Source organism: Cynocephalus volans, chromosome 15, assembly GCF_027409185.1.
Source record: "Cynocephalus volans isolate mCynVol1 chromosome 15, mCynVol1.pri, whole genome shotgun sequence".
Lineage (NCBI taxonomy): Eukaryota > Metazoa > Chordata > Mammalia > Dermoptera > Cynocephalidae > Cynocephalus > Cynocephalus volans.
Genome location: NC_084474.1, coordinates 58,695,174 through 58,709,485, shown reverse-complemented (window position 1 = coordinate 58,709,485; position 14,312 = coordinate 58,695,174).

The following is a 14,312-nucleotide window of genomic DNA, read 5'->3' as shown; positions in this document are numbered from 1 at the left end:
CCAGATGTTATTTCCATAGTATGTTTCTATTCTCTTGTTCAGTCAAATTTACAAGTATCAGAGCAAAGGGCCCCTGTTGCTTCCTCATCATGAAGACATTTCTCTGCCCCGACTTAAGTTTTTGTTGGTTCAGTGTCGATGCATTTTTCTCCTGACGGTTTCCTCTTGGAACTCAGTAAACTGTTTGCTCATCCCTAATATTTGTGCTTCAAGTACTTACAGTTTATATACCCCCTCCTCACCCTTGTTTGGCCAGGCTGTGAACACACCTGACTGTGGCATTTCTTACTCCCCCTGACCCCTACCCTGCCCATGATAAATCAGTACTCAACTAGATGTACCTTTTACTGAGTTGTCTATTATTTTTAAACTGTTTTCTAGAATTTGGTAAAGTGTAATTGTATTAGTTTGTTATGTCTATGTAACTAATAACCACGATATCTTAGTTTTTGGCAGTTGGTATTAATTCAACTTATGCATCTGTGGGTTGTCTGGGAGATAGCTGATCGAGGCTGGGCCCAGCTAGGGTGGTTCAGCTGGGTTGGGTCTGCTCCACATATCTCTTGTCCTACTCCTAGGACCAGAGGGCTAACTCAGATGTGTTCTCCTCATAGCCATGGCAGAATACAGAAAGGAAAGTGGAAAAATGCAAGGCCTCTTCAAAATGAGGCTCAGAAATGATACACTATTATTTCCACCTCTTTCTATTGGCCAAAAGCAAATTACATAGCCCAACCCAAAGTCAAGGGTCAGGGACTTCTATTTCTGTCATAAGGGGAACTACAAAGTCACGTGGCAAATGGCATGGATACAGGAAAGGGTGAAGAGTTGGGACTCAAAATGCAATCTATCAAAGTGGCAAGTGTATCCAAGCCATCACACAAGCTTTGGTCTAAGGTCTGGTATATTTCATTGTTCCTTTAAGAACTACCAAATAGCTATGCAACTGGTATGTTTAACAGCATTGCTGATGCTCATCAGAGACTGTGAGCCCTTCAAGGGCTTGTAGAACTTGATTTGCAAAGGGCCTAGCAGAATAGAGATGGAACCTGTTTAGAGGGGAAGCCTTAAGCCCCTCCAAGACCAGATCAGGATGAATGTGGGAGCACTGAGAAGCAATCAGTATCTTTCTAAACTCAGGTGATTGAATAATAATTACGGATAGTTTTTATTGTGCATCTACTATGTTCTAGGCCATTTATATCTACTCTTTTTTTGTCAGCCTCACCACAAGGTATTATTATCACCACTTTTAATGGAGAAAATTGGCTCTAAGAGATTAAGGAACTTACCCAATATTACAGCTTTTAAATGGAAAAGATGAGTTTCAGACCCATGTGGGTCTTAATTCCAATATCTATATTCTACCTAATACCTCCCTGAGATGAGGTTTAAGAATTCTCTTGATGCCTGTCATACAAAAACTCTCCACATTATGATGTGGGGAAAAATATACAAGAGATGTAGCTAAATGAAAAAAGCAAGTGAAAAACACTTTATATAATATACCATCTTTGGGGTTTAAAAAAAAGACAGGGACAAGTATAGGTGGGAAGAAAATTAAAATCTATGTTTATATTTCTTATCTATGCATGAAGAAACACTAGAACAATACAAAAGAAATTAAGGACTGTGGTTACCCATGAGGAAGTGGAATGGGGACAAGGATGAGGATAACGTCATGGCGTATCTATTGACACTTCCTGATTTTTTTCAACAATGTGAATAATAGAGCTATCCACAAAATTAAATTTAAACATAATAAATGAATATTGGGCCAGACTAGGGTAGGAGATGAGACAGAGAGATGAGATAAGGCTTTGAGGAGTTTAGTGTAACCATCCACAAAGCTCCATTAAAAGGGCAGCAATTTGGAGGGGGCATTTAAGGTCCAAATGGCCATTCACCCACTGTCAGATTATTATTTGAACAAGAAAATGTATTGCATAGACAGCCTCATCTAGAACAGTGCTGCCGGGACAGTGACCCAGAGCTATTAATGGGAAGATAAATGTCATCTCCATCTGTACTAGGAGATATTGATCAGTCCTGGCTGTATTTCAGCCCAAATTATACTGCCATTTGATTTGCTGCCTGAAATCCCTTTGCATCTCACTGTGACAGATTCTAAGATCTCTTTCTCCCTTCTACGGGATTATTTTTGCTGGATGTCACTGCTTAAACTTTCTTCATTGATTTTTTCTTTTTTTTTCTTTATTGTTTATCAGTTTTCCTATTTAAAGTCTCCTTGTTATCAAAATCATTTGAATTATATCTCCTGAATCAGTGACAGCTTTTACCATTTACTAATCATTGTTAAACATTTATTTAGTGTAACGTTTGACTACAAAATAAAATGAATACTTCTAATACTATATAACGTGTATATATATGTGATTTCCACTCAACACAGTCACTGCAGGATGTTATACCCATAACGATTTAGGAGATGATACTCATAACTCTGTTTCTCTTGCCATCAAGTGAGAAACATAATGATACTTACTATTGCCAAGCTCATCCTTTTAGACTCACATCAGGGATCATCTCCCTCCAACAGCCTTTCTGGAATCTTCACGTGCTCATTTTCTATAATCCCATAGTTTCTGATCATGGCAGATTATATTTTCCAAGATGACTGCAATAGCAACTCCCATCTACATGTTATTCTTCAATAAAGTTGATGCTTCTTTCACTGAGAGATTCTGTATTCCCTCTCCCTAAATCTGGGCAGGCTTATGACTGTAGCAGAAGAGATGCTATGTGACTTGCAGATATTAAAAGGTGTTACAATTTCTTCCTGATTCTCTTTGGAATTCACTCTTGGAACCCAGCCACAAAGCCCAAACAGCTCCAGGAGGAGGACATGTGTAGGTGGTCTGGCTGACATTCCCGGCTAAGGTCCCAGACAACAGCCAGCATCAACTACCAGATATGCGAGTGAACAAACCTTCAGATGAGTCTAGCCCTGAGCCATCAATTCACCCTCAGTCTTTAAGTCTTTCTCGCTGAGGCTCCAGACATCATGGAAGTGAAATAAGACATCCGTACTATGCATAACAAAATGTTTGCCCTTTTATGCCGCTAAGTTTGGGGTGGTTCATAGTGCAGCGAAAGTATCTGAAAAAGGTTTTGAAACCTGTAAGTGGGTTGCTGCCATAACAAAACCTTAAACACATAGCATTGAATTGGGACTGGTTGGTTAGAAATCTATAAGACGTCGACGAGGCTGTTGGCGAGGGGTTAAAGGAACGTTTTAAAAAATGTTATTGAAATATATTGTTGTCTTTCAGATAAGTTTTTTGCTGATGTTTCAGACCTTTTCTCCAATGTTTGTTTTCAGTTGGTTTTTATATACATATTTAAAATAAAAATTTCTGCAAGACAGATAAAAAATGCACCCTCAAGTGCTTCAGTTAAATGAATTAACCCAAATTCTTAACTACAAATGGTGTATCATTGTCTTTGACATTAGTTTTATATTGATGTTTGGAACCGTTATGTTAATTTTGCTAATAAATGATTTTTTCATATAAAAAATGTTTTAAATGTTATTGAAAGCTAGAGGAAAGACAGCTTAGCGACACTGTCACTTGCAGTAACATAGAAAATATAAAACGTATCTAATGAACTTAGTGATCTAGGTTAGGAAATTTCTAATCAGAATATTGAAAAACAGCACCTGGCTTCTTGCTTCCTATGATAAAATGTGGGGAAGTAAATGAATTAAAGAATGAAATGTTAAATATAAAGAAGCCAGGACTTACTGGATTCAAAAATAAAACTGTTTCTCATTCCCAGCCACTCCAGCAGCAAATAATTCTTAAGTTAAGAAAGGCTATCAGGCCAAAGATCAAATCTACGTGGGACACTAAGATCTTTGTTAAAATATTATAGAATTTTTCAAACAGGCAAAAGGCCTTCTAAGGATTTTAAGAGCATACTTCACAGATACTCTCCATTAAACAAAATGGCTTTTAAGGACAATAAGGACATTGTCCCACCCTAGCCTCCCAAGAAGCCCAAGGTAGAAAGGACTTATTGCCAAGAGTTTTATGGGCCTGGGTTTTGTCTAATAGAGTGGGTATATAAATAGATGTACAAGAAACCTGCAAATTTTTTAAAAGATTGTATCAGCTTTGACTTAAAAAGACAGAGACAGTACAAGACAGAGACAAAAGTTCTTTGACCCTTGAACACCACAGGCAGGAAACTGGCTGAGAAAACTGCTCAGTGGCAAACACCAGCAGCTTCTTATAGAAAAGGAAAGATAATTCAGAGAGTAGAACCAAAAGCCAAGAGAAAACTCTCGGGCAGTAGAACTGAGTCCTAATCAAGGAATTGTCTAGCTCAGTTTCAAAAGTGCTATAGACCAATGACTGCTGTGTGTTTCTCATTTTTCCTTTTTTCAAATGGGAATGCTATTACAGTTATCCAGTGTCTGTCCCGCAATTGTACATTGAATGGGGAAGCAAGGAGGCAGATAACTTGTCTCTTGGGTTCACTGGTCTTTAAAGGAATTGCACCAGAGGAGCTATGTGAAAACAACTTCATCCACACTGGGCCTGATCTAAATAATGAGATCCTGGATTTCAGGCTTGTCTTGGTTTGAATGTCCCCCCAAGCTCGTGTTGGACTTAACCCCCACTATGGTGGTAGAAGGTGGGGCCTTTAAGAGGTGATTGGTCTCAAGGACTGAACCTTCGTGAATAAACTGATCTGTTCACAGAGTAATGGGTTGATGGCTTAATGGGTTGTATGGACCGGTGGCTTCATCAGGAGAGCACACTGAAGAGCTCTTGCCATTCTTACCATGTGATATCCTGGTTGCCTCAGGATCCTGCAGAGAATTCTCATCCAGAAGGCCCTCATCAGATGCACCCCCAGGCCCGTGGATTTCCCAGCCTCCAAAACTGTAAGAAATAAATTTTGTTTCTTTATAAATTACCCAGTTTCAGATATTCTGTTATAAGTGACAGAAAATGAACAAATACAGAAAACGATGCCATGTTGACATGAAACATGAGAATCTTGGAGAAGGGAATGAGTGTATGTGCGTGTGGGGGGAATTATTGTGGTCAGAGGGTGAACTGTGGCAGATTGTATTTTTCCAGTCCCACATATTCTTACAATATGACTTTGCACTCCTCCCATTGAGAAGTGGGGTTTATGTCCCCTCCCCTAATTTACTCATATTCATGGATTCATTCAACCAATATTTAGAGAGTGGATGCTGTTGGCAGGTACAAGCCACCATTGCTGGGAACGCAATGATGAGTCCTGGAAACATGGTCTCTGCCTTCAGAAAGGGAAAACAAACTGAGCAGTAACTGCTAAATGCAATAGGGGCTGTGAAGGTGGTAGGAGATCATACAAGAGGAGGTTGTACTGTAAGCTGTGGGAGGATCTGCAAGGCTTCTCCAAAAGGTGACATTTGAACCCAGACCAGAAGAATGGTTCATTAGTTTCCAAGGGCTGCCATAACAAAACACGACAAACTAGGTGGCTTAAACCAGAAATTTATTATCTCACAGTCCTTGAAGCTAGAGGGACAAAATTAGGGTATCAGCAATGCCATGTTCCTTTTGAGACTCTGGGTAGAATCCTTCCTTGCCTCTTCCAGCTCCTGGTGGCGGCTGTCAATCCTTGGCGTTCCTTGGCTTGCAGCTGCATCACTTCAATCTCTGCTTCTCTGTTGTCACATTAATGACAATCTCCAATCTCTGCCCCTGTGTGTCGTTAATGGACTTCTTATAGGGACATCAGTCATATCAGATTAAGAGTTCTCCCTACTCCAGTATGACCTCATCTTAACTAATTACATCTGCAATCACTCTATTTCCAGATAAGATCACATTCTGAGATACTGAGGGTCAGGACTTCAACATATCTTTTGAGGGGACACAATTTAACCCATAACAGGTAGTTGAGAACTCATCGGGAGAAGACAGGTGGGACAGAGGGAAGGACTGGTCAAAGGCCCTGTGGCAGGAAGGAGCATAGCACATTCGAGCAACAGAAGGGAGACAGGGGGACTGACAATCCTGTGGTCTCACTTCTCGGCTTATCCTGGTGTGTCAATTTTTTTTCCCATGACAACTTATCAAAACTGTGTTGGTGAATAACTTGATCAGAATCAGAGAGCAAGCCATGAACCTGACATTTCTTTGACTATGTTTCTGAGATCCTCATGGAAAATTCTTAAGGATGAAACGCAGGTTTTCTAGACACCGTTTCTCCCAGTAACATGATTGAAACATAATTTAAAATAGTTTGCCTTCACTCCTTCAAGTCCTGGAGGATTTTACATGTAGTTTGAAGTCTCAGAATAAGTTACTAAACCAAACCTCATTTAAAAGAAAATAAAGAAAAGAAAAACACCTTGAGGGTTTCTTTCGTAGTACAAAACAAGTTAGTTCCCAGAAAGCTGCATCTGAATGAGCATCCGTCCTTGTTTTTAAGACCAACCCACATCCTGATGCTGTGGTCATTTGACTCTTTGAATCCAGATCAACTCCATAACCAATCGTGAGACCACAAATCAAGATGCAATGTCTAGTTAGGCAATTCCTGTAAGCCCTTCATCTGCTTACAACATTTAAAGTTGCAAACAGATCCCAAAGAGTGGGAAAACTAGAGAGTTTATGCTGGACTAACTGAACGGTGCTAGAGTGTCAAAGAAACAGTGGACCACAGAGTTTCTATGAGCTGGATCCAATTTTTGCTTATTGTCTCTCGGGAGAGTGGGGTGGGTGAATATGAGTTGTAAGCATTTTGTTATTATCCAGACCACAGTTTACTCTGGAACAGGTTCTTCTAAGAAATTACACGGGACACTGAGAACACCATGTATTCTAAGGTCAGCTTTTCCTGGAATACAAGTAGCTTGAAACCCATCATGTAATATATTTGTCTCCCGTTCACAAACTTTGTTCAACTTCTGTGAGCCCGAGCACCAAAGCAGAGGCAACAAGCCTTGCTGCAGACACAAAGTTCAAAACCAAGTTCCTCCTGACTGGATCACCTTGGTTGTACTCCAAACCTCTGGGAGCGAGGCTGGCTAATGCAATATGGAGAGCCACATTACCTCGTTTATTTCCCCTCAGACCTTCTCTTGTACTGTTCACATCGTTTGTGGAAGAGGCAAACTTCTGGTCCTTGTATTCTAAACCAGGAGGTTCTTTAGAACTGCCCCTCACTAGCTAAAAAGCCAGGAGGGAACCAAGGAAAGGAGTTAAGAGACACAGTGGTATCCTGGAAAAATTCCAGCAATCAGATGTGGATTTCATTGAACCCCTGCCTACCAGGTACTATGACCTGATTTGTTTGCAACTCAATACCCCTTTCTTTAATTGGGCATACCATGTGCCCCGCCTACTTCACAGGGTTATTGAGAGGACTGGACGAGTGAATTATGGAGAAAAACTTTGAAAAGAATAAAGGGCCATTAATATTGAAGGTCTGCAGATTGGTTCCCTTATCTCCAAGCATGTCTCTGAAATTAATTCCCTTCTATCCTTGCTGTCAGCATCCCTGAGGGTCCCCCACCAGCGTCTACCCCTCCCACACTCCCTCTCCTCCACTGTCAGGTGTTCTCACCCACAGTTGCATATTTCAGCCCAGTGGCTGTTGACCTGGCTGCACATTAGAATTACCAAGGTAATTCTTTGGATTACCAATGCCTGGGCCCAAGCTCAAAAACTTCATTCAATTAGTCTGGGTTATAAGTAATTTATAGTTTGTTTGTTTGTTTTTTTTTTTTTTTTCCAAAGATGACCGGTCAGGGGATCTTAACCTTTGACTTGGTGGTGTCAGCACCACACTCAGCCAGTGAGCAAACCGGCCATCCCTATATGGGATCCGAACCCGCGGCCTTGGTGTTATCAGCACCACACTCTCCCGAGTGAGCCACGGGCCAGCCCAGTAATTTATAGTTTTAAAAGCTCCCTTGGTGATTCTAATAGGCAGCCATGATTTTTTTTTTTTTAATCACTGTTTTGGAGGCTCACAAACTAAATCACAATAATAATAAGTATTTATTGCATGTTTACAATGTACCAGGCACTGTGATAGTTATTTAAATGCATCAGCTCATTTAATACTCACAACCACGCTCCGATATAAGTACTTTGACGAACCCCTTTTGCAGAGAGAAACTGAGACTTGTAGAGCTTATTGTGTACCTTACTCCCTGAAACACAGCTACCAACTGGTAGGCAAGATTTGGACCCAGCTCTATCTGATAGGAGATTGAAGTCACATAATTGGTAAAGGCGTATGGGGGAACACTGAGAAATTTGATTTTAACTGGGAAAAAGAGAGAAGGTGGAGAAATTTGTCATGCAAAAACGAATCTTAAAACTCAAAGGTCTAAGGCAGTATGGTTAGAGCATTTTTCTTTCTTGTATCCCAAATGTATGGTTGACCCTAGATGTATTAAAATTTGAAGTTTAATTTAATTTTATATTGCATCCCATAAAGCAGTGTTATCACTCTCAGATTTTATAATCCAAAGAAAAGTAAAAACTATGAGGTTTAGGGGACGAAAGGGGCCCAAGGACTTCCACTGTTGCCTGTTAAGGGAGACACCTTTTTCTTTCCCTCCCCTCTACCTCCCTGCAAGCCACAGCAATATGTAATGTGTAATAAGCTTAGATATGTAACGTGTAACAAGCTATAGGATCTCTGTTTTCTGGGTTTGGTAAGAACAGAGCTCATTCTCATGAAAACGTTTAGGTTCTGCAGTTTTCTCATTGTGCTTGCAGAGCCCTGCGGGTTCCAAGGGCCAGCCTGCGTGGGGAAGGTAAACTTGGAAGAGAGGAAGTAGGGCTGAGCTGGGGCACTGAAGACTCTCCAGCACCACTTACCAGAGCCGCTCAACTTTTATGCCCTTGACCTCTGATGCTTTACATAAGCTTCAGTTTGAAGCATGAGCTGTTCCTCTGTTTAAAAGCAAAAGTTTGAAAACCACTGTTCTAGTGAATAAAATGCTGTTCAGACCTTACATGAATTACCATTTTCAAAGAATAGGCTTACCATAAAATATATTTAATCCTGAACTTGTACTGAGTCAATTTGGATGATTCAGAAAGTACCACAATGTCATACTATGGAAGTGGTGGTTAATAAAATGCTCTGGTTAGTAGAATGATGATAACATTTGGCATTCTTGGCTCTCCCAATACACTACATGGGCACAAAATAAACAAAATTGCTTTTAATGGAAGTTGGGGTGCAGCTTTGAGACCTGTCTGAAAGGACTGGGATGGCCCTAGTCTTTCCACAGCGTTCACAAACCTTGCCAGCCTTCCCATTCTCAGCAAAAGCAGCAATGGCAATTACAGTTAGATGATAGGAAAAATAATTTCTGGTGCCCTAGAGTGACAATAGCTGATAATATTATATTGTATATTTCAAGATAGCCAGAAAAGAGGATCTTGAATGCTGTAACCACAAAGATATGATAAATATTTAGGTGATAGATATGCTAACTATTCTGATCAGATCATTACACAATATATGCATGCACTGAAACATCAAACTGTACCCCATAAACACGTATAATGAAAAAAAATAATTTAAAAAAACTTTTTAAATAGGGAAACTGCAATAAAAATTTAAATTTCTTAGGAGATGAATGTGAAAAAAGAAAAACAATAAAGCAGCAATGGAAGCGCCCAGCCCAGGAAACCCAGCAGTAGCACAGGCAGCCGCCCTCTGGAGTAGGTAGCACCATTCTGCCAAAAGGCATCACATACTCCTTTTCCAGGATGTTTAAAGTGGGAACTTTAATGTATTTTTTCAATAGCATTTATGTCATTTCTTGATTATTAAAGTAATATTTTGATAGGTAACTGACTGCAGTCTGCTTCTGTCTGCTGCTCAGATCTCTGAAGCCAAGAATTGTAAAGCCTGCCGTCTTATTTAAAATAGGAGGAAAGAAAAATTATGGAGAGGAAAACATAAGTTATTATTTCAATGAATTAACCTGCAGCAAAAGGTTTTTTTGTCTACAGGGATGAGACTGAGCTATACGTATGTCCCAAATATTTTCTCACTTCAGTAAAAGGTTCTAAAGAGCATCATTTTTATGCCTACATGATACAGTCTGTTATACAGACACACTGTGCTTTGTTTAATCGTTCGCCTATTGTTGACCTTTAAGATCATTTTCACTTTTGAGTTATGATAAATAACACTGTGATTAACATCTCTGAGCATGAATCTTGGCCTGCACGTCAGATTATTTTCTCCGGATATGTAAAAGTAAGTAGCACTAGTACCGTTTTTCACATGATATTTTGATGAGATCCCCCTTCCTTTAGCTATTCCATGTTTTTTTATTCTTTGTGACCTTTATTTACTTAGTGCCTTTAGCAATTTCTGGTTATGCCTCTGGGCTTCTGTTCTGTTTTATTTTCAAAGATTCTTCTAGGGGTTCTACTTTCATTCAGCCATTTCAGATCTTCCGGCCATTAGATTTGAGCTCTTAATCAGGAACAGTGTTCTCTGAGTGCTGATGCAATGTCTTATCATCTTATATCGTATTAAACTTTACAAACTATTCCCCAGGATCTTTCAGTATGTAACTTGGATCTTACATCCTCTTCTTCTAAGGCCCCTGCATTTTCAAAGCATATATTAAAAGAGGTAGAAAACAGCCTTTATAACATAAACCTGCACTTTCTGAGCTCTGTCTTTTTCCATGGGAAATCCCTTGTGCTTAGAGAGAAAGTATGGCTTTGTATAATTCTTTTAGATCAGAGTTTCTCTGGGGAATGTGGCAGAGTTGCTAAAATTTGCACTCATTAGCATCCAAGTTGTAGTTAAACACCTTTCTATATTTAGTGCTTGAGCAAAATAGACCCACAGATCTATACCAGCCATCTCCCTATGGGCTAAATTAAATGAAGCCAAATTTTAAAGTCTGTGGAAACACAAAGGAGTTTCAAACATATCCAAGTATGTGGGAGGGGGGGAGTTGATTTTTAATGATTTCACATTTTACTTTAGCACTTACAGGCTCTGAAAAAAAAATAGTTTGGGGGTTGTTTATTTATTTGTTTCAAAATTCTTTGATTTAAGGGTTAGTGTCCACTAACTCCACGGGGCATGCAGCCCCCAACACTGCTTGGATGCCAGTGTTCCCACCCCAGCTTCCCCATCCACTCCGCCTTTCATCAAAGCATGAGGGCTTACTAAGTGCCACAGTAGGGACAGCGATCCAGCGTGGGCCCTAATGAACCATCAGCCTGGCATTCAGTGGAGAGAGGTCTAGGAGAAATGCTTCTCTGCTCTGCTACAGAACCTGCATGAAGACTCTTTGCTATGCATAGAAATGTCTGATAAGATTACATAGATTACCCCAATGGGGGGGGGGGGGAAATTGAGGCTATTTCAAATGCAGCCTTTCTCTTCCTGCTGCTAACTTCACAGTTATTGATTTTAATGAGAAAATGAACCTGACCAGGAATAAAATTTGGCCCAAATGCACCTGGATGACCATGGTAGTTGTTAAAATATTGAAATACTTTAGCACCGGTTGATACATAACTATGTTTACAGCATGCCCCACCCCCTGACATGAGGCCTCTGCCTAGAACCCCCTACTTCCCCATGATCCAGCAACTAAAGAGTTAATGTCTGTCCTACCAAGTGCCTCCAGATCCATAACCTAGCACCACTAGGCTAGGGTCATTTTGATTGTTGAGTTCAGGAGTAATAAATATTTTGAATATCACTTTTAAACCAAACTAATGTGTCTGCTTATCTCAAAAAAATCATGGAATATACCTTTACTATAGTTATAATGGAATGTTATTTTATCCTCACCTTTAATCACTTGACAAATATTTGTTAGACACCAGCTCAGTGGTGAACAGGGCACAGTCCTGCCTCCGGGAAGCTGACAATCTAGGAACAAAGACAACTAACTAGATAACTAATTTCAGTACTGTGCAACAAGTGCTACAGGGGCGCAAGCACAGTTGCTGTGAGTGCTCAGAGGACAGTCTAGGCAGGTTTTCAGGAGGAGGCGATGGTGAGGATAACACTTCAGGGGAAACTCTACAGAAGCCACGTTAATGGTGAGGGGGGTAGGTGTTGTGCTGGGAAGAGTAAACACACAGAGTAAACAGCCTATGGAAAGACCTGGAAGTCAAAGAGTAGCAAGCAAATTCAGGGAGCTACAAATAGTTCATTGGGGGTGGACAGAGAGCAGCGACGAGAACTGGAGCTGTGGAGTAAAGTGAAGAATGATTTTTTTTTCACATCTCATGACTGCATGTAAGCCAAGGATAAATTGTAGTTAGTGCTGTGGTTTGAATGTCCCCCAAGGTTCATGTTGCAACTTAACCCCCAATGTGTTGGTGACAGGTGGGGCTTTTAAAAGGTGATTGGATGGTGAGCACTGTGCCTTTGTGAATGGATTGATCCATTCATGGAGTAACGGGTTGATGGTTTAGCAGGTCGTCATGGGCATGGTTCTGATGGCTTTAAAGCAGAGCAAGCGAGGTTAGCTTTCTTGCTCATGCCATTCTCTCACCATGGGATACTCTGTGTTGCTGCCCAGAAAAAGGCCCTCACCAGATGTGCCCCCTGGACCATGGACTTCCCAGTCCCCAAAACTGTAAGAAATAAATTTCACCATTTTATAAATTACCCAGTTTCAGACATTCTGTTATAAGCAACAGAAACAGACTATGACAGTTTTCTATTTTCCTTCCTATCACAGAGTACTTGCAGTATCAAGCTATACTCAAACTTGCCAAGGTTCTGCTGACCATTTCACTCCCAAGCCTGCCCTGGAAGCCTACCAGGATCCCTCTGCACACTACAGCCATCAGCTATGAACAGGAAAATGTGCAGGGCAGAGCTGCTAGTCAGCTATGGAGAGCATAGGGCCCTTGCCACTGTTCCTACAGCTGACCGCACCTGCACGGTGCCTGGCCTAGTAGGCATTCAGTGAAAATCTATTGAATGAGTGAATGGATGGGTGGATGGGTGGGAATAAGCTACAGTGACCATTTTTAAGATGGAGCTCTCAATGAGTGCCTCATAGATGCTTGCCTAAGGGATCAATAGTCATTGCTTCCATTTAAGAATGATACTCTTAGGGCTGGCTGGTTAGCTCAGTAGGTCAGTGAATGGTGCTGAAAACACCAACCTCTAGAGTTCCATCCCTGTATCAGCCAGTCACCAAAAAATAAATAAATAAATAAATAAATAAAGAATGACACTTTTAACAAACGTACTTTAAAGGGAAAGATCAGCACTTTGCTAATTGTCTCCATCTCAAAACTGTTCTCATTCATTGTTTTCCAAAGCCTGGAATGTAAGATGGAGGTTGAAGTTCGAGGGAGAGGATTTATGATGGCTTTGTCACCATTTCACCCTTTCCCTCGCCCATTGCTTCTTGCTTCCCAACCCTCTTTGGCTCTCTCTCCTCCTTATTCATGAGTGGCTGGTGTCCTAGGATTACCAACTCATCCCACTTTTCCCCGGACTTTGTGGGTTTGGCACTGAAAATCCACATTCCTGGACACCTTTCTGCCCCATCCCAGTCCCAGGCAAACTGGAATGGTTTGTCATCCTTCTGGTGAGCAGCTTCTTTTCAGGCTGGGGAAATTCTGAAGACAATGGAACACTTCAGTCACCTCAGTGGCAGGAAACCATTAATGGAGGAGGAATTCCAAAGCCACGTTTAAATTTGTCAGGTGAACAAGGCAGGAAAGGGTATTCTAAGAAGAAATAGCATGTGCGAAAGCACAGAGATTATTCTATCTGAGTGAAATAGAGGTCCAAAGAACAGCAGGAGGGCAGAAGAAGAGAAGTGGAGAAATTTCTAATTCTGAAGACAGATTTTCAGTAACAAAATAGCAGATATGGTCATATTCATATAAAAGTCACAGTTGCTGAAAAGAACCCCTTTTGACTGCCAGTTCTGATTTGCTGTGCTCTGGCGTTTGCCCACTGCTGTGAATAACCAAGAATTTGCAGAACCTCCCACTGTTCCCGAGAGAGAGTGGTCTGGATCCAATCCTATCTGTGGTTCTCATCCTGTTAGCTCCTACTGTCAATATGAATAAATAAGAAACTTGATGTGACCAAACACCATGGCAGTCTGCTCGATGTAGCAAAAGGCTAATTTATTTTTGATCTACTATTTATGTATAAACATCTGACTCAGAGCATCTCACCTCCTCTCTGGGGACTCAAGCAGCTAAGTTGATGAAACACCTGAATATTATGCAGCATGGCTTGGATTCATTTCTTCTCTCTTCTTTTCTAACCCTTTGATCTAAACATCTGCT